Consider the following 21,371-nt stretch of genomic DNA (forward strand, 5'->3'; position numbering starts at 1 on the left):
CTCTCTCCCCACTCCATGCCGTAAGTGACTAGGCCAGAGTCCTTCAGCCAAGATCCCCATATACCGCGGTGTGAAGCCTCACACCGGCAGTTACCTGTACTGGAATAGTACAGATACAGGAGCTTCCAGCGCCTTACAGAGACTGTTCTCCTGCTCTGTGAATTGGAACCCGGCTCTCTACAGACATCTCAGAGATGTCATGTGCCGCTGTTGGCGGTGTCACCGTGTCACGATCCAGGTTGGATCTGACAGAGTAAATGCACAAAATAACCTTTTTTTTTCACTTGGCTGTGTGCCAAAGGTGGTTTTGCCCCCGGTGGCCATTATGGTCATTGCACTGTGGTGATTTCAGTTGTAGTTTTCCACCCGGTGGCCATTAGGGTCATTGAACTTTGGTTACCTTAGTTTGTGCACGCAATTATGTATCAGGTGTGATAGCTCTATAAGAGAGTATCAGGTGTGTTAATCACTGTTTGTGATAAAGTATTCATTTGCAAACAAGCCTGGGTGAAGGATGGAGCTAGAGGATAGTCACAGGCAGCTCAGAGAGAGTACTAGAGTGGATTGGTGGAGTCAGCGATGGTGTCTGGAAGGAGTGCTGGCATGGCGTGGTGGAGTCGCAGCGATGGTGTCAGCAAGGAGTGCCTGCATGGCTTGGTGGAGTGGCAGTTGCGGTGTAGAACTGCACTCACGGTGCTGGACTTGGTTGCTGAGAGCTGGACTCAAGCATGCTGGACTTTTTGGCAGAAAAGCTGGACTCATTTGCGGGACTCCGTTTCTGGACAGCTGCACGCAGGTGTGGACTCTGTTTGCTCCAAGGCTGCACTATGATGCTGAGAAGGTCCGTTTCTGGACAGTGCACCCAGATGTCGGACACGGTGGAGGAAAAGATGCACGCAGGTGGTGGGCTCTGTTGCTAGGAGAGTAAGCAACAGAGCAAAGCTAAGTGGTGTTTCCCATTTTGTCACTTTTCCTTATGTGTGTTTAGTGCAGTGGTGGGATTAGTTTCCGCACCAACCAATTCCCTAGTGAGGGTTTAGGTGCAGGTCGAGTCAGGGTTTTGAGGTTCCTGATCGGTGCCTGGTGCGGAACCAGCCTAGGGAACGTTAGGAGTGTAGAGACACCTACTCAGGGGAGTGCAGGAGGTCTCCACTTCCCCATTCCCTATCGCAGGGCCACCATTGTTATTGTTACCCAGGTTTCCCCTTTTCCCCTATGTCTTATTGTATTAGTTACCGGCCTGCGGGCCGCGTCACAAAGGACAATTACACGTGCCGCGTCCTGTTGTATCACTTACCGACCTGCTGGCCGTGTCACTCAGGACGGGGCACGTGACACACCGTTGGAGAACCGATACGCTGCAATCAAGAAGACTACAGACTGATAAATTTTTCCCCTTTTCCTTCTGAACTGTTACCCTCATGCCTAAAGCCACCAGGCCCAGGTCCACCGCTACCTGCCCTACCGCTCCAACACTGCTCGAGGGCTGCCCACGTTCTGCTGTTGCTTCGGGCGCTCCGGTGCGCTCCCTCTATTCGCGCATGTGCCTTAGAGCCCAACCGCGCGTTCGCCCGACCCTCTTGTCTCTCTGCGTGACCTGACTCGGCAGCAATGCCTGTCCAATGGAGGACAGGCGCCGGGTATTTCAGGCCACCCTCCCTTAGTGGAGGCGCATGATTATCGAGTTCCCCTTGCATAGTCTGGCCTGCTCTGCTAAGCTTGGCGATAGTATAGCTTGCTCCTAACCTCCTGTGTCTTACCCTGTTTCTTGCAGTGCACATTCCTGTCCTGCTTTCCCCTGGTGTCTGCACCCCGTTACCACCACCGCCATCCTCAGTCATACTCCGTACCACCTTTGCTCATCTCAGCCCGTACTTTGTTACCGCCGCCATCCTCAGTCTGTACTCCATTACCTCCTCCTCGCTCTCCCCATTTAGTGTTCTATCTCTCCCCTTGCTCAGTTCTCTCTCTCCAGTCACTTCTCCGTTTATTGTTTGTCCTAGAGCCGACCCCTGGTCTTGGCATCCCCTGAGCCTGCCCCTAATGATCCCTATATAGGAGTGGGTCGAACATGGTGCGCTCGCTCGGGGGAGTTTCGGTATCATGGTCCAGTGGGTCCACTCATACTACTCGCCACCACCGGCGTAACACTATCATTCGTCCCTGCCATTCCCCATCCAAACTACCTGCTCTGTCCTTTGTCCTATTATACCCCTCCGTGCCCTGCCACTCCCTGCATGGAGTGTAGTTGTTGTTAATAAAATCCTTATAACTCTTGATCTCTCTCCTGTCCGTGAAGACATCTCAGGTACCTGCAGTTTCTACATAGCTATGATGGGGATAACTCTCATGGGACACAGCTATGATGGGGGTAATTCATGAGAGTTACCCCCATCATAGCTGTGTCTCATGAGAGTTACCCCCATCATAGCTGTGTCCCATGGGTGTTACCCCCATCATAGCAGTGTCTAATAAGAGTTATCCCCATCATAGCTATGTCCCATGAGGGTTACCCCCATCATAGCTGTGTTCCATGAGAGTTACCCCATCACAGCTGTGTTCCATGAGAGTTATCCCCATCATAGCTGTGTCCCATGAGAGTTACCCCCATCACAGCTGTGTTCCATGAGAGTTATCCTCATCATAGCTATGTCCCATGAGAGTTATCCCAATCATAGTTGTGCTCATTGATATTGTCTCCATTATACCTCCCCAGGTAATCGCTCACGTTTCTCCCGAGCGGTGGTTTGTCGATGTCGCTTGTCCCCCTTCCCACTCCCACATCCCTTACTTAACCCAATAGGAAGTCCACTACTATTAGCTCCAGCCAGGCCTGTGTGCGACGCTTGTGATTGGTAGAAGAAGGCGTGGTTTTTTGGGGAAGAAGCGCCATTTTACCAGCTTAGTGCAGTGGCGGCTTGTTGATGCTCATACTGCAGGTTGTTGTATTTGGTGTATGGACAATGCTGCATGGTGGACATGTCTGACTGGTCAGTGCCAGGCAGCCGCCACATTAGAGCTGCCCAGAGTATTGTAGGCATGTGCCAGATATAACAGGTTGGCAATCAGTGTCTCCCTCCTGTGCTGTAAAAATGCAGGACTATGTCTCCTTACAAGGCCACCGCTCTGCCAGCCATCATTGTGCGTTTGCATGCTTGTGCCAGGCCTGGCACTGTCATTAATGATCCTTGTTCTGTATTCTTCTGTGAGGTTCCTGTATGTGCGTGTGATGGTGCTGACATCCTTGTATTTGGACATCTTTTTTTCTATTTATCTAAATTAAATTGTCCACTATTGTATTCAGTATTACAGGATAGATATAAATCAGTATAAACCAGATTTATGTCTACCAATTTTTAAAATTTACTATGTGGGGGAACGCCATTTTGCCCACATATGGGGTATCGACATACTAAGGAGAAATTGCACAACAGATTGTATGGTGCAGTTTCTCCTGTGACCTTTATGAAAATGCAAAATTTGGGGCTATAATAACATTTTTGTGAGGAAAATGTGATTTCATTTTTTTCACATCTCAACGTTATAAACCTCTGGGAAGTACTTGGCGGTTCAAAGTGCTCTCCATTAGAGATGAGCGACTTTGCCTTTTTTAGGGTCGAGTCGGGTTTCATGAAACTCGACTTTCTCAAAATGGCATTGCCTTCCTCCTAGGGAGTGTGATGTCATGCTTGGAAGCAATAAAGGATGTCTCTGGCAGTTAATCACAACACACAACACAGCTCCCACTCCAGGCCAGCAGAGGGAGCTCTGAACTCAAAACTGGGGGAAGAGCTGCTCTCTGAGGGCCAGGAAGGGGAAATTAGGAGTATGTGTGAGGAGGGCAACGTGTGTGGACGTGAGGAGAAGCAGAGATTGAGCAGAGAGTTCAGGCTCATTCCCAGCTATAGCGCATGATCTGAAGCCCGGTATCCAAGGCTGTATGGACACTGATGGTCCTGCAACAGAAACCGGAGGAATAGGAAGCTGTAAATGCTCTAATCCCATATAAGACTCGAAGGCACAACAGCGACAGGTGAGCCATAAGAGAAAGGCTACAGCTGTCTGCCATACGAGGGAGTTCTAAAGAGAATAAGCAAGTGGAACTTCAGTGTAACACAGTACTGCAAGTACCTAAAACTAAGCGCTAGGAAGGAGACTACACAACCCATCTGCCTAGAGAGATTCCTAAGTTGCTTCCAGGCTAGCCAGCTCCTGTGCCATCTGTAATCTGGACCCTGGACTGCATTTGCCAAGCAAAGTAAAGGTAAAGAAACTGCACCCTGTTGTGTCCTTGCCTTCTTCCTGCAAACTCTCCAGCACTGCTACATCTCTGTGTCAAACACTACACCCTCTTCCTAAACACCTACCCTCTTCATCTACTCTACCTTGGGACTACAGCCCTGCCTGTGGAGGGCTACACCATTATTGCTGCACCCCACCATCTGTCCCAGAGGATCTGTCCACAGCGTCGGCTTAACATCTCCATTGCCGAACACCACAGGTGGTGTCACGAATCATTCACTCATAAACTTTATTCCATCACTTAACCCCTTTTACATGGGCGCCCAGGGCCACGGACCGGGTCACCGCTGCTGTGACATTCTCCTCTGAGAGACCGGCCCGGTACCGAGTACCCCACAGCCCTGGGAGGGCGACCCATTTTGGCGTCACAAACAGGATTTACAGAGCCCGGTACCCCCGGGTCCTGTGTGCCAGAGACTGTATTGTGTGCCATAGACTGTCGGCGCCATCGCCGCCATTACCCCGCTGCTTGGCGCGTGCGGGAAACCAGAGGGGCGGGCCGTCTTGGGCGGAGCCAGCCAAAAAGCGCGAAAAGTGAAGTGCTGCGCGGGAAGAGGCCAGCGCGCGGGAAGTGAGAAGCCACGGCCTACAGTCCCGGCGTCCCCCGATCATCCAGCCGCAGAGTGGCAGCCGGTAAGCCAGCGTAACCCAGGGCCTGGCCAAACATTAACTAGGGGGGAAGAGAATGTCTGAAGCAAGAGCAGACGCAGCGGCGGACGCCACTGCAAACCCCACAGTGCCATAAGCTGCAGGGCCCAGCGCAGCTGCGGATCCCATAGCGCCGCTGCATCCAACACCAGCGCTGCCTCCAGAGCACCGCAAGAATCAGCGCCCACCGCAGCAGTCCCCATAATGCCGCTGTCCATGCCCTATATACCGGGAGCGGCCTGGCTACCACAGTACTCAGGGGAGTCAAATACCCTGAGTGAATTTAAAGAGAGACTGTGCAGTTTGTTTGAGGTGTATCCTCTGTCTGAAAGCGAGAAAGTGAAAATCCTTATTGGGCAGCTAACTGGTGCAGCGCAAAGGGAAGTAAAAGCCTGGCAGGACACTGATAAAGAGACTGTTAAAAAGATCCTGGCTAAGCTAAGAAGCACCTTTGACACCAGCACTGCAGCTGAAATAAAAATGAGATTCTTTGGGTGTAAGCAGAGAGCGCAGGACAGTATACGGGACTATGCTCTTAACCTGCAGGAGGCACTGCGAGCCATAAAGCAGATTGACCCCGACAGTGTGAAAGATGGAGACAGACTGTTAAAGGAGCAATTTATTGAAGGACTCCTATCCAGTACCCACAGAGCACAGCTGCGCATCATAGCCCTACAGAACCCTGATCTAGACTTTGCAGACTTCAAAGACAGGGCTATCCGGGTGCTGCATGAACCAGAAGTCAGCCGTCCAGTGCCCCATAGGCGCCCAGCGATCACATACCATCAAGAAGCAGCTTCTTTCCCTCTCAGCCCGGTGGAGGCTGATGCACAGACTCTGGACAAAGACCCTTCTGCCGAACTACGTCTTCAGGTCCAGGAGCTGACCAAAAATATGGCTGCACTTGCCAAAACTGTGCAGTCCATGCAGGTGTCCTCGAAGGAGAAGATCCAGCTGGCCTCCAGTCCAGAGGATGTCCCGTGGCTACGGAAGAAGAGGATCCCGCCACACCGAGGGAGAAACAACGATCGCTATGACCAGAATGGACGTCCCATCTGTCGTCGTTGCTGCAAGGCAGGCCACATCGCAAGATTCTGCCACCCTGGGGCAAAGGGCCAACCCCCAGGAGTAGGACCACAAGGCCCAAAGAACTGGCGAGCCAAGTATGTTGGAAAGCGACCGGCCCTCCCAGTGGTGATTGACGGCATCCCCATGAACGCTTTGCTGGACACTGGCTCTCAGGTGACAACTATGCCATATATCCTTTACAAGCGGTATTGGGCTGACTCTGAACCTACCCATGGCCAAGTGATGAACTCACAGTAGTTGCCAGTAATGGTCAGTCTTTGCCGCAAGTAGGATGTAAAGAGATTACCATTAAAGTGGGGCGAGTAGAGTTAAAATCTCAAGGTCTGATAGTTGTAGACATTGATCGACGAGAATGTAATCCAATGATGACCTTAGGTACTAATGTGATTGAAAATTGTCTTGCCGAGGTTATTGTTTTGTTGCAAAAGGTGGCTGAGACTGCTGGTTCCAGTGAGCAACGAGTCCTGCAGAAGGAGATCAAGGCCCTGATGCAAAGACAGCAGGTAGAACTGTCTGGCGGAGAAATTGGCAGAGTAAGAGTGAGTGATCCTTTCCCCATTGCGATACCCCCCAGATGCGAAATGTTGATTTGGTGTCGGGCAACCATAGGCCTCAGAGGAAAAGATTACCAAGCATTGGTAGAGCCAGTGTACTATGATAGCCGGCCCACTGTCCTGACAGCCAGAGGGGTAGTTGATGTTCGCAAAGGGAGAGTACCTGTACGCCTCTTGAATTGTGGGGAGGAGGAGGCCACAATACCTCGGTATGCCACAGTTGCTAAGCTGTTTACTGTCAGTAACAATGCAATACGGGCAGCAGAGCCCTTGATCTCATCCGACCAGGTGGAGGACAATGGCTCTGTAAAGCAGCTGGAGGAATGGTGTCAGCAGCTGCAGGTGGGAACTGACTCCACCCCTTCATACCAAAAGAATGGGGTTTACCGAGTGACTCAGGAGTATGAGCGGGTATTCAGTAAACCCCCCTTAGACTTTGGGAAGGCAAAAGGTGTTCAACACCATATACCCACTGGAGATCATCCACCCATTAAAGAAAGGTACCAGCCTATACCCCCAACACAATATCAATGTGCCAAAAGTATGTTGCGGGAAATGAAGGAGGCTGGGGTGATCAGAGTCAGTTGTAGCCCCTGGGCAGCCCCAATAGTCTTTGTGAAAAAGAAAGATGGTACCATAAGAATGTGTGTTGATTACCAAAAAATTAACAGCATTACACATAAGGATGCCTACCCATTACCCAGAATTGAAGAGTCATTAGCTGCACTTAAAACTGCTAACTATTTTTCCACCTTAGATCTCACTAGTGGGTATTGGCAGGTTCCCGTGGCAGAGGCAGACAAGGAGAAAACAGTGTTTACCACCCCAATGGGTCTCTGCGAGTTCAACTACATGCCATTCGGGCTCTGCACCGCTCCAGGGACATTTCAACGGCTAATGGAATGCTGTCTTGGACACAAGAACTTCGAGACAGTTCTTTTATACCTTGATGATGTCATTGTTTTCTCCAAAACTTATGAAGACCATCCTAAACACCTGGCTGAGGTGTTTGAAGCCTTGTCCAACTTTGGCCTGAAAGTGAAGCCATCCAAATGCCACCTCCTGAAGCCCAAGGTACAGTACCTCAGTCATGTAGTGAGCGCAGAAGGTGTGGCACCAGATCCTGACAAAGTCACTGTCATCCGAGACTGGCAGAAGCCCAGCAACCTCCATGAAGTACGTCAATTCCTCGGGTTGGTAGGCTACTACCGAAGGTTCATCAAAGGCTTCACTGAGATAGCCACACCTATGCAAAATCTTCTGGTGGGCCAGCCCAAGAAAGCCAGGAAGAAGAGTCCTACATTTGAATGGAATGAGGAACTGGAGAGGTCCTTCTCTCAACTGAAGATGGCTCTCACAGGAGATGAAGTTCTGGCCTACCCACCAGATTATGACCAACCATTTGTATACTGATGCCAGCAACGTGGGACTGGGAGCAGTACTGTCACAGGTACAGAATGGTAAAGAAAGAGTGATCTCCTAAGCCAGCAGGAAGCTTCGTCCCACTGAAAGGAACCCTGATAACTACAGTTCCTTCAAACTGGAGTTCCTCGCCATAGTCTGGGCTGTGACTGAACGATTCAAGCATTACCTAGCTTCAGCCAAGTTTACCATCTTCACGGAAAACAACCCGTTGACTCACTTGGAAACTGGAAAACTAGGTGCACTGGAGCAGTGATGGATGGCTCGGCTGCCTAACTATGAATTTACCATTAAGTACCGAGCGGGGCATAAGAATGCCAATGCTTATGCGCTGTCCAGAATGCCCAATCTGCCAGATGCAGGAGAAGACCCTGAGGCACTCCTAGAAATAGAGTTACCTGCCTTCCACCGACCAATTGCGGCCCAACGTGCCCAAGGAGTGAGAAACAGATGGTCTGTCATGAAAGAGGCCACCCTAAATCCATTGCCTCATCATGACTGGGCAGAAATGCAGGATAGCGACCCCGCAGTCCGCCTGGTAAAGGAGCTACTGTCACAAGTTGACTCACGCCCAGGTTCAGATGCTCCTGAAGAAACCCAGCAGTTGTGGAAGGAAAGAGGCAGGCTGATGATCTATGAGGGAAAGCTGTGCCGGAGGAGTATCAACTTTATTCCATCACTTAACCCCTTTTACATGGGCTCCCAGGGCCACGGACCGGGTCACCGCTGCTGTGACATTCCCCTCTGAGAGACCGGCCCGGTACCGAGTACCCCACAGCCCTGGGAGGGCGACCCACTAGCATGCAGGATGTCAATGAGGGAGTCTGCCATCTTCCTCCCGACACGAGCACGTCAAAAACCCGACAGGGGGAAAAGGAGGGGAATAGCTTGGTGCACACTTAAATACTAGGAAGGGTTCCTTGAGATATCCATTGGCCAAACAGGATCCTGTCATAACCACCCTATTACTATATAGGGTGGGTGGGAAGACACCAGGGTGCCATGTAGCAGAATCAGGAGAAGGGCACAGCAGACAGAGGCACCCTCCTTAATTAGTACAGTGCCTGACATTATCGAAAAAACAACATTCCCCAGTCCGACTCCAGAAAATTTCCAAGAGAAGACGGGGAACGACTGCAACTTATAAAACTGAGTAAACTATTAATGATACTCTCATGCAATAACAGAGTATAGGTGAAAATATCGTTTTCACACAGGACCCTGTAGGTTTGGATTTCTTTTTCCCTTAATGATAAGACCTTAATTTAAAAACTGCATTTCTTATTTCCTTGTGTTATCTCTATCTAATATTTACATTTGTTTGGTGATCTGAAACATTCAAGTGAGAAAAATATGCAGAAGAATAGGAAATCAGGAAGGGAGCAAACATTTTTTCACACAACTGTATAGACTGGTCGGCTGACAGGGCCTTCAGGTACTTCTCTTTGTCTTCTACCCGAGCCCCTGCTGAAAGCACAAAGTTTGCACCTGCGGCCCATGGGCATCTGTGTTCCACCTCACCCCCTTATAAATCAGGCAACCATTTGTTCTGTTGGAGGATGAGTATGTGGGACGGGTAGAGCAAACTGTCAGCGGACCACCGCAGCACATCGATGATGATGATGATGATGATGATGATGATGATGATGATAAAACACAGGAGCCAACTGCTGCAGCTTTGTGCTATGAGCAGTCCAGCAAGAAGGGCAGAGGTGAGGACCAGGTGGAATATCATGAAGAGGATTATTATTATTTTTTTTTTTTTGAGCACCATTAATTCTATGGTGCTGTACATAAGGAGAGGTTACATACAAAACACAAGGAGAAATTACAATGACCAAACTAATACTGACAAGTACAGAGGGGAGAGGACTGTTTCCTCCGAGTGCAACTTTTGGGGGTAAGGGACCTCGACTTGTATATATAATTGGGATCACTGCCATGTCTGTTTCCCTGTTATTAGGGCTCACACATTTGTGTGCACAATCAGAATATCAACTCATTTTTTGCAAGATCATTATTGAGGGCCAACTGGCACATATTCCCTCTATTGGATATCATCTAATATACGTGATCCCTATCTGGTTATGGGTGTAATGTGAATTATTACTTCCTCTTCCCCATATATATCACTGTGCTCTGATTTCATACATATAATACCAGTGCTACCCTCACAGCCGCTATCATGGTCATATCTGATCCTTGCCTCGAGGTGGATCAGGACATGTTTTGTGCTCCATTGCTGGAACACGTTATTCTTCAAAATAAGGAAGGAGCAGAGATCCACCGATATGTTCCAGCTTGGAGCGCATGGTCCCGGAAGGGCATCATCGAGCACTCCAGATTTGCGTGGTGGACAGTTTAATTCCAGTGCGTCCCAGGGTGACACGCAGGACTCCTCTGTCATGCGCAGTGAAGAATTTTGTACGTAATTTCCGGTCATATCATGATGTCTATCTTCACAAATGCAGCGCATGCGCGGTGTGTAAGAAGGGACACTTCGGCTATGTATACAACCCGGAGGTTTTCTCCTTTCAAGAGGGTTCACTTAGAAGGTGGAGTGGTCTCCAAGAAGAGAGGATATTTAATCATGGCTTCTCACATCCACCACATACCACATCAGCTGCTATCGTGACCTGACATCTTTCCACCAAGCCTCCTGATGAGCCAATGGGTGAAACGTGTTGAGGCAGAGGAGTTTATCTACATCACGTGTCTGGATGAGTATTACCTCTCCAATATCAGCTGTCATGTTTATATTTATATTTGTTCATTACTGTGGCAGATAGATCTAGCCGGTTATCAACATTTTCTGGCATTGGGATATATTTTTGATTATATTGCATCTACCCTTCCACTAGACAGGGCTATCTAGGGATATTAACCCCTTTCTGACATCAGACGTACTATTCCGCCCACATGCCCTGGGCCAAACTGACCATGGACGGAATAGTACGTCTCAACGATCGGATGCGAAACAGGTGGTGTGCAGCTGATCGCGGCCCCATGCCAGCTGATTTTCACAGCTGACACTGGCACTAAGTGCCAGGAGTGGTCACTGACCGCTCCCGGCACTTTAACCCCCCCAAATGCTGCGATCGAACACGATCGCAGCATTCTGGGAGCAGACAGAGGGCTGACGCTTGTCCCGATCACTGACGACATCTGGGTTACCAGAGCTGAGAGACTTCCCGTCATGCGCAGTGCATGTCTGGAAGCCTCTCAGGTCAGTGTGCAGTAAGTGCAGTGCTGAAAGCTTCTATAGCATTCTGATGCTGCTTCATCTGCATGCTATAGAAGCGATCAGCCTGCAAAAAATAATTGTCCCATATTGGGACAAAGTGTAAAAGTTAGAATGAAGTAAAAATAAAATTTTTAAGTAATTGTAAAAATATTTTTTAAAAAATAAAAAATAAAAAAAGCATCATTAATAAATATTTGAATGAAAAAAAATCGAAACAATAAAAGTACACATGTTTGGTATCGCCGCATCCGGAATGACCCAACCTATAAAACTGTTCCACTAGTTTACCCCTTTAGGGAACACCATAAAGAAAAACCAAGGCAAAAAACAATGCTTTATCATCATACCGCCAAACAAAAAGTGGAATAGCACGCGATCATAAAGATGGATGTAAATAAACGTGGTACTGCTGAAAACATCATCTTGTCCCGCAAAAAATAAGCCCCAATACAGCTCCATCACCGAAAAAAAATAAAGTTATAGCTCTCAGAATAAAGCGATGCAAAAATAATTATTTTTAATATAAAAGTTTTTATTGTATAAAAGCACCAAAACAGAAAAAAAAAGATATAAATGAGATATTGCTGTAATCATATTAACCCAAAGAATAAAACTGCTTTATCAATTTTACCACGCACCCCCAAAAGAAATTCATGAATTCCTGGTTTTTGTTCATTCTGCCTCCCAAAAATCGCAACAAAAAGCAATCAAAAAATGTCATGTGCCCGAAAATGGTACCAATAAAAACGTCAATTCGTCCCGCAAAAAAAAAGACCTCATATGACTCAGTGGGACAAAATATGGAAAAATTATAGCTCTCAAAATGTGGTGATGCAAAAACTATTTTTACAATAAAAAGCGTCTTTTAGTGTGTGACAGCTGCCAAACATAAAAACCCGCTATAAGGCCTCTTTCACACGTCCTGATATTTCTGATACTGAAGATGTCAGTGTCCGTGTATGTAATACTTGCGGCACACTTGTGGTATGCATGTGCCGCATCAGTACCACAAGGACGAGCGCCAGGGAAGAAGCTTTACCGTAAGCTCTGTTCCCCGGCACCGGGTGCTGAACACGGCTCTCATCATTCTCTCCTGCTCTCCCGGCGATCGGCCATTTGCCCAAACAGTGGTTTACCCCCACATATGGGGTATCAGCATACTCAGGACAAATAGCACAATAAGGCTATGTGCACACGGTGCGGATTCTGCTGCGTATACGCAACGGTTTTGGCCCTGCGGACATGCAGCAGAACTGCATGTGATGTACAGTAGCATGAAAGGCTATGTAAAACAAAATCCGCTGTGCACTTACTGCGTTTTTTTTCCACGCAGATTTGGTGCGGAATGAAAAAAGCAGCATGTCATTTCTTTTGTGCAGTTTTCCACCTGCTCCATTCTAGAAATCCGCAGGTGGAAAACCGCACAAAACATGCAGTAAAGCCGCATAAAAAATGCACTAAATCCGCAGGAAAAATGCAGGTCATTTGACCTGCGGATCTAGAGAATTCTGCGCGGAAAATTCCAAAGCAAAATACGCACCGTGTGGGAGTCCAATTTCTTCTGTTACCCTTGGGAAAATAAAAAATTGGGGGAAAAAATGATTTTTTATTTTTACGGCTCTACGTTATAAACTTCTGTGAAGCACTTGGGGGTTCAAAGTGCTCACCACACATCTAGATAAGTTCTTTAGGGGGTCTAGTTTCCAAAATGGGGTCACTTGTGGGGGGTTTCCACTGTTTAGGCACATCAGGAGCTCTCCAAACGTGACATGGCATCCGATCTTAATTCCAGCCAATTTTACGTTCAAAAAGTCAAACGACGCTCCTTCCCTTCCGAGCTCTGCCATGCGTCCAAACAGTGGTTTACCTGCATATATGGGGTATCAGCATACTCAGGACAAATTGCACAACAACTTTTGGGCTCCAATTTCTCCTGTTACCCTTGATAAAATAAAAAAATTGGATCTGAAGTAAAATTTCTGTGAAAAAAGCTAAATGTTCATTTTTTTTAAACATTACAAAACTTCCTGTGAAGCACCTGAAGGGTTAATAAACTTCTTGAATGTTATTTTCAACACCCTGAGGGGTGCAGTTTTTAGTATGGTGTCACTTTTGAGTATTTTCTATCATATAGACCCCTCAAAGTGGCTTCAAATGTGATGTGGTCCCTAGAAAAAATGCTGTTGTAAAAATGAGAAATCGCTGGTCAAATTTTAACCCTTATAACTTCCTAAAAAAAAAATTGGTGATGTAAACTAAACATATGGGAAATGTTACTTATTAAGTATTTTATGTGACATATCTCTGTGATTTAAGGGCATGAAAATTCAAAGTTGGAAAATTGTGAAATTTTCAAAATGTTCACCAAATTTCCATTTTTTCACAAATAAACGCAAGTTATATCAAAAATTTTTTACAACTAACATGAAGTTCAATATGTCACAAGAAAACAATGTCAGAATCACCGGGACCAATGGAAGCTTTCCAGAGTTATTACCTCATAAAGAGACAGTGGTCAGAATTGTAAAAATTGGTTCAGTCATTAACGTGCAAACCATCCTTGGGGGTAAAGGGGTTAAATTCCACCATAATTGTGATTTTTCTCAGTTTAAAGTTTGGGGCATTGATGGAGTAATTACTAATATGTGACAATATTGGCCGCAAACTTGCACAACGGGAGACCAAATGGATTTGGACTCTGAACACTGTTCCCCCTTTCGGCCTCATTGAGGGTAAGGCTAAGTTCAGACGTAGCGGAACTCTCGCGGAAATTACCGCAAGAGTTCCGGAATTCCATTCTGCGGGAAAATCACATTTTAAATTCCCGCGATTTTCCCACGGAAAAACTAGCATTTTGCAAACGTAATTAGCTTGCAAAATGCTAGCGTTTTCCAAGCGATCTGTAGAATCGCTTGGAGAACTGATTGACAGGATGGTCACACTCGTCAAACATAGTGTTTGACGAGTGTGACCAAATTTTTACTACTGAGGCCGCCTATGCAGCATCAGTAGTAAAAGATAAAATGTAAAAAATAATGAAAAAAAATAAAAAATGGTGTTATTCGCACACCATGCGAAAAGTAAGCAGAACAATTGCGGATGGTACCCACGGTCCGGAGGAGAGGAGATTGCCCTCCGGGCTTTGGGTACCATATCCCTGTAAAAAATAGAATTTAAAATAAAAAATGGTGTTATTCTTACCTTCCAACGTCCCGCGCAGCCTTCCCGCCTCTCTCCATGCTCTCGTTCCCAGTAATCCTTTGCGAAAATGCCCGCGATGACGTCCGTTCTCTCGGGATCGCGACGTCTCGCGGTCATTCGCGCGACGTCATCGCGAATTACCGACTTCGCGATCCCGCGAGAACGGACGTCATCGCGGGCATTTTCGCAAAGGATTACTGGGAACGAGAGCGTGGAGAGAGGCGGGAAGGCTGCGCGGGACGTCGAAAGGTAAGAACAACAATATTTTTTATTTTAAATTCTATTTTTTACAGGGATATGATACCCAAAGCCCGGAGGACAGTCTCCTCTCCTCCGGACCGTGGGTACCATCCGCAATTGTTCTGCTTACTTTTCGCACGGTGTGCACAGCCACATGCGGGAAGTAAGTGGAACAATGCATTCCTATGGGTGCGGGATCGCCGCGATTCCGCAAAATTAATGAGCATGCTGCCTTTTTTACCGCGAAGCGATTCCGCTGCGGTAAAAACCGCAGCATTAGCACAGCATTGCGGAATCCCATAGGAATGCATGGGATGCTTATTTTTCGCGTTTTCGCGGCAAAATCGCACGGTTAAAACCACCACGGAAACGCTAAAAAAACACCACGAGTGAACTCAGCCTAAGACTGTACAGTAAATATACCATATATGAATAGACACACCACCAAATCTCCATAGATCTGATATATGCACAAGATAAATATGCAAAAGGTAGAAAGATGAAAATGTATGCAACCAAGATAATGGTGTGTATACAATATCAAGAAGAATACCTTCTTTTTCACACATGTACTCTTTCCAACAATTCAATACCAGTCACTGCATCCTCAATGACCCCCACTATGTACCTTCCGCTCCCCCAAATCATTATATCTACATGCCATTTCCACCCCAATTCATTATGCCATGTCTTCTCTATCTCCCACCCTCCATTCATTATCAACTGCTCTCCCCCACATTCAATACATCATCATTTACTGTTCCCCATCCCCCAGTCTCAATACATCATTTACTCCTTCCACCCTCAAAATTCAGCATCATTTGCTCTCCCCACCTCTTGCCTTCACTTCATCATTTGCAGTCTCCCTTCTCCTTTCACTTCATCATTTGCAGTCCCCCTCTCCCTTCACTTCATCATTTGTAGTCCCTCTCCCGCTTCCCCCAACTCATCATTTGGGGTCCCCATCACAAATTTTCACATAAAATTCATTTTCTAAAGAAAAAAACTTTTTCATGCCTACCTCACTGACGATCCCCCACAGGTGCAGCTACGGTGTCCTGCCAATGGCCAGTGACTTATTTCCGTGACGGTACTTATGTGATGACATCATTACATGCGTGCCGTCACCTGACCAGACATTCAGAAGAGGTGAAAGGAGCTGCAGCTGCGCAGCTGTTTACTGCACCTTGGGGCATGGTGAGCTGAAACACAGAGGGGGGTCCAGACTGGGTCCGGGCCCCCTGTCCATGCTTCTGCTCAAAGGGCCCCAAACAGCAGTAAGGGCAGTAATGCCCTGATGGCTGACCTGGTTGAGGCCCTCTAAAGCCACAAATAATGCAGCCTCAGAAACTGGAATATAATATACGAGTACTCCCAGATGCTCAAGTGAGATGTTAAAAAGGAGGAACACGAAAAGGGAATGGTAAAAAGTGCTTGTATTGTATGGTCCGACCATCAATATAATACACGGTGGATTCACAGCGCTGCATGAATTGGTCACCAGCGGCGCGTTTCACCCTAGCTTCATCAGGGTTCATTCATGTATATGAGACCACATCCATTACCCACAGCACTGCTTGTATCATAATCTACATTTTTTGTGTTTGTCCTGCTGTACATGTAAACACTGGTTAGTAAGGAGCATATATTTCTGGAAGAGGAGCGGGTTCCTAAATATAAATGTTACATGTGATATGTGATATATTACGTCCTAACGTGCAGGTAGTCCCTCCTCACGGATGATGGAGGATGGCGATGCCGTGAGCCACGTTGATCGGATCTCTGAGGTGTAACATAGTAACATAGTAAAATAGTTTTGAAGGCTGAAGGAAGACCTTATGTCCATCTAGTTCAGCCTATTTTTAGTGCAGCTGTTCTGCATTGTTGATCCTGGGGAAGGCAAAAATCCCACAGAGTAGAAGCCAATTTTCTCCATAGGGAAATCAATTCCTTCCCCTAAGCTGGGTCGACCATCTACCTATAATATTCTGTTATTCGTAACCTTCTATACTGTTACTCACAAGAAAAGCATCCATTCCTTTCTTACATTCATTCAGTGAGTTGGCCATCACCACTTCCTCAGGAAGAGAATTCCAGAGCCTCACTGCTCTTACCGTGAAGAACCCTCTTCTATGCTGGTGCAGAAATTGTCTTTCCTCCAAACGAGGAGAATGCCCCCTTGTTCTTGTCACAGTCCTTGGTACAAACAGTTCATTGGAGAGATCTTAGTATTGCCCTCTGATATACTTGTACATATATATTAAGTGTCCCCTAAGTCTTCTCTTTTCTAGAGTAAATAGACCTAATTTTGATAACCTTTCTGGGTATTGTAGTGAACCAACTCCATTTATCATTTTAGTAGTCCGACTTTGAATCCTTTCAAGTTCAGTAATGTCTTTCTTGAGCACCGGCGTCCAAAATTCCACACAATACTCCAAGTGTGGTCTGACGAGTGATTTGTACAGAGGGAGATTTATGTTTTCATCTCGTGTCCCCAGACCTCTTCTAATGCATCCCATGACCCTATTTGCTTTGGTGGCAGCTGCCTGACACTGGGCACTCCAATTTAGCTTCTTATTGTAGAAGGGTAATATCGCTTACTGATGGGAAAGAAGTCAGACAGTGATCAGACGCTGTGGAAAGTGAGATCGTACTGTGTGTGATGGATAGGAAAAGCGTTCCATTCGTTTTACAGGACAATCTATTAAATGAATCTGTGTAGAGAATTGCAAAAAAATAAAAAATTCTCATGCAATTTTGTGGGTTTTGCCAATAATGAAGAAACAAGCACCTTATTAAATATGGATCAAAGAGCGGCTTTCAGGTCAGAGCAGGCAAGCAACTGGAGAACAACAGGAGCAATGCATGCTGGGAAGCGAGGTAAAGGAAGTCTCTGCACCTATAGTGCTGGCAGGATGCTGCTGAAGAGGAACCATCCACTCAAGTAAGTTGATGGCAAGTTACTAAGAATGAGACTCTGGACCGTTCCTGGACATATTAGACTGTTGTGTGCACCATAAGCAGTTTATATTTGTGGGGATGAGGTGGCAGGAACAGGCATTTCTATAGTTTATTGTAAGGACCAGTGCACTTTTAATACTTCCAAACAGGGCGATTTTCAGTTTTTGCTCTTATTCTTTTTCCTTCCATTTTATTTTTCAGTCAATCGAAGACCTTTGAGGAACAGTTTTTTGTGAGACGAGTTGTAGTGTGAATGGTGTCCTTCATTGTAACGTCCAATGTGCTGGAAACGGAGAAGAATTCCAGGTGCGGTGAGATTGGGGGAGAATCGCAATCCCACCAGTGTTCTCTCAGGTTAGTTTCTCTGCTGTTCATTGTGGGGTAAAATGTCCTGGAAATAGGACTCTACAGCTCAGGACAATTACAGCCATGACACCCTGGGAAAGGTTTAGGGTTCTATAATTAAATGAAAAATAATTAGAACTTATGAAAAACAAAAATAAATAGTTTTGTGTTGTTATTTCCTGCGGCTTTTAGTTTTCTATGAGGGTTTGTTTTGGGTTTTTTAGCGTGACAAGCTTCAATGATATCATTGTGGGGAAATTAAAACTTCTAATGAGATGGCGACTGAAAAAACTGCAATTCTTACAAGTTCAAATTTTTCTGATTCTTTTCTTTAATTTCTGATTACGGCATTCACTGGATGAGTTTATTAGCTTAATGTTGCAATACCAAATATGCTGATTTTTTATTTGTTTTTTATTTCTTAATAAATAAAATGTTCTGTCTCTAAGGCCAAAACCATTCCATGTACACTGCATTGGTTGTAGGTGATTGTTGGTTATGAGGTCACGGAATGTTGTGCCGGTGATATATAAGCAACTGCCGAGCGGAACTCTCCTCTGAGGGCTGCAGTTAGTGGAGAGTAAGTACCTTATATCAGCTCCTGATTTATCATCTCCCTTGTGTCTGTGACTCTCGCTCCTGATTTATGTCCTGTCATCTCCCTGGTGTCTGTGACTCTCGCTCCTGATTTATCATCTCCCTGGTGTCTGTGACTCTCGCTCCTGATTTATCATCTCCCTGGTGTCTGTGACTCTCGCTCCTGATTTATGTCCTATCATCTCCCTGGTGTCTGTGACTCTCGCTCCTGATTTATGTCCTGTCATCTCCCTGGTGTCTGTGACTCTCGCTCCTGATTTATGTCCTATCATCTCCCTTGTGTCTGTGACTCTCGCTCCTGATTTATGTTCTTGATATTTAGATAATTACACTGATATCTGTTGTATAAAGTTTTGGATTAAGGGAAGGAATATAAGAGGGTTGTACAAAATTACTGGTATCACAGCTCAGCTCTATTCACTTCTATGGAGCTGACTTACAGTACCACTCACAACCTGTGCACAGGTGTGGCGCTGTTTTTTGGAAGAAAGCAGTTATGTTTTTCCAATCCTGTACAATCCCTTAAAGGATTATTTCATATAAACTGGATTGGTTGCAGGTTTTTGTCACTTCTCACAGTTACTGTTGTTACTTGTGAGACTTTATATTAGGCCGGAGTCACACTACACGTATAAAAAAATCGGTCAGATTCTCACTGCCGGGAGTCGCACGAGTGTAATACAAGTGTCACGTGGGCACAATCCGATTTTTCACACCTATCATCCGATTTACATCCGACTGCAGGGTGATTTTAATATGAGTTTTACATACAGCAATTCTCTAAGTCATTTACATATCGTTATCAAAGGAAATATTCTACAAAACACACACATACATATGATAGATAAATAGATAGATAGATAGATAGATAGATAGATAGATAGATAGATAGATAGATAGAGAGAAAATTCTCACCGTGCTCACGCTGACGTCAGAAAGGTGAAGTGAGTTCATTGGCTGTGATCTCCCAGGACCTTTCTGACGGTACCGCGAGGATAATTTTCTCACGCTCGCGGTGCTGTCAGGCAGTATACAAAAAAGCTGCATTCTATCGTGCTAAAGCATGTAGACATGGAATATGAGAAATATGAATAGCAATACTGCTCTGGATAACAAGAAAACATTTGAGACGCTTACCACATAATTTGGCCAATTCATGCACGCCCAGCAACCACCGGCGAGGTGCTCTCACGCTGCTGGGAGCCTACGTGACTAGTGTGAATACCTCTCTAAGGCTGAAGTCTGAATTCCTGGGTGAATGTGGATACATCTCTCAGGAAAGCATGGAAGTGCCAGTCAGTCTTTTGTCATTTGTGCTGTCAGACAGGTAATAGGAGTTCACAGGGAGACACTGATCACACGTTGCTCAGAGTCTCTGCTGGATGACAGGCTGTATGGTCACATCATGAAGATATGCAGCCGGCCATCTAGATGTAGCAGAGCTAGACCTGTCGTGGGACAAATGCATTATCATCTTTTCTGTGGAAAGGTGAGGAATAGTGTTTTTTGTTTTTTTAAACTCTTTTGCAAAAAAAAAATATGGCGTGAGTGGAATGCACGAGGTCGTAAGTATGGTTTAATTAAGACTTTGTAAAGGAATCTGTGTCATTCTTTTAAATAAAGGACTTAATTCTGGGTGTCTGTGTTTTTATACGATATAACTATGCGGTTAGTAATGGGGGCGTTTTACTGACACATCTCCATTACTAACCTCGGGGCTTGATGTCACTTGACAATACAAAAGTGACATCAACCCCCCCAACTATCACCCCACTTGCCACTACTACAGGGCAAACGCCATCGGCTTTCCCTCTGCTGGTTAGGAAAATTATTCAAGAGCCCACGCCATTTTTTTCAGAAAAGTAATCTTTTATTAATTAAATATATATACAGTAAGCTACACATGCACTGTACTAATTGTATGTGTCACTGACATCTATATATCTATTTATTCTATGTGTGTATATCTATTCTATCTATTCTAATCTAATCTGTCAGTGTGAGTTTACTGTATGGGGCAGATTAATTGTCGGCTTTTCAAAGGACATCAGTGCATAAAAATCAGACAGCACTCGCATGGTCCAAATATTGTACGATTTTTTATCGCCCCCATAGGCTTGCATTGGTGAGTCTCGGCCAAGTCTCGGTGCCAGTCGCATCCTGCTGTGATTTTACACACATGTCAAATACGGCTGAGAAAATAAACGGTGATGTGAGCTGCCCCATGGATAGATAACACTGGGCCGGGAGCTATGTGATGGTTTCTCGCATAGCACTTATTCTATGGTAGTGTGACTCCGACCTTAGTCTCTTTTTAAGTCCTTTATTATGTTCTGTTACTTTCTTCTTTACCTATAGGTATTAACTCTGTAAGGTCAGGTGGTCACTTCCCCTCTATAAATTTGTATTCACTTCTTCACAAATATCAAAACAGGAATAGAATTTGATGTCTGCTATAATTCTTTTTTTTCAATCATTTTAGGATTTTATTGTTTACCAGAGAGAGTTATTAGTGAGAAGAATAAGGTAAATGCTTACTTATCCTAAATCTACACTTTCTCTGATAGACTGGGGCCACTTGATGGCAGAGAGTCACCTTCCATGTGGCCCATAATCTCCTGCAACTTCTCCTCTCATAGAGAAACATTGTAGCTGCCTGTGAGTTAGGAGAATGGCGGGTGACACCGTGTTACCGCCAAGCATTAGCCTAAGAGGAAAGTAAGATGGTCGAATAACTCAGCCGAGGATCGCAACTCAATGCCCAGACT

At 45.8% G+C, this 21,371-nt stretch overlaps 1 protein-coding gene across 2 annotated transcripts in view; it reads right to left on the minus strand.

The window, feature by feature from the left end:
* Window positions 1-21,371, minus strand: part of LOC141075426 (zinc finger MYM-type protein 1-like) — a 205,034-nt gene that overhangs the window by 62,145 nt on the left and 121,518 nt on the right. The gene's annotated exons all lie outside the window — the stretch shown is intronic.

The sequence above is a fragment of the Dendrobates tinctorius genome, unplaced genomic scaffold, assembly GCF_039654945.1.
Source record: "Dendrobates tinctorius isolate UK_male_01 unplaced genomic scaffold, ASM3965494v1 ptg000351l, whole genome shotgun sequence".
Lineage (NCBI taxonomy): Eukaryota > Metazoa > Chordata > Amphibia > Anura > Dendrobatidae > Dendrobates > Dendrobates tinctorius.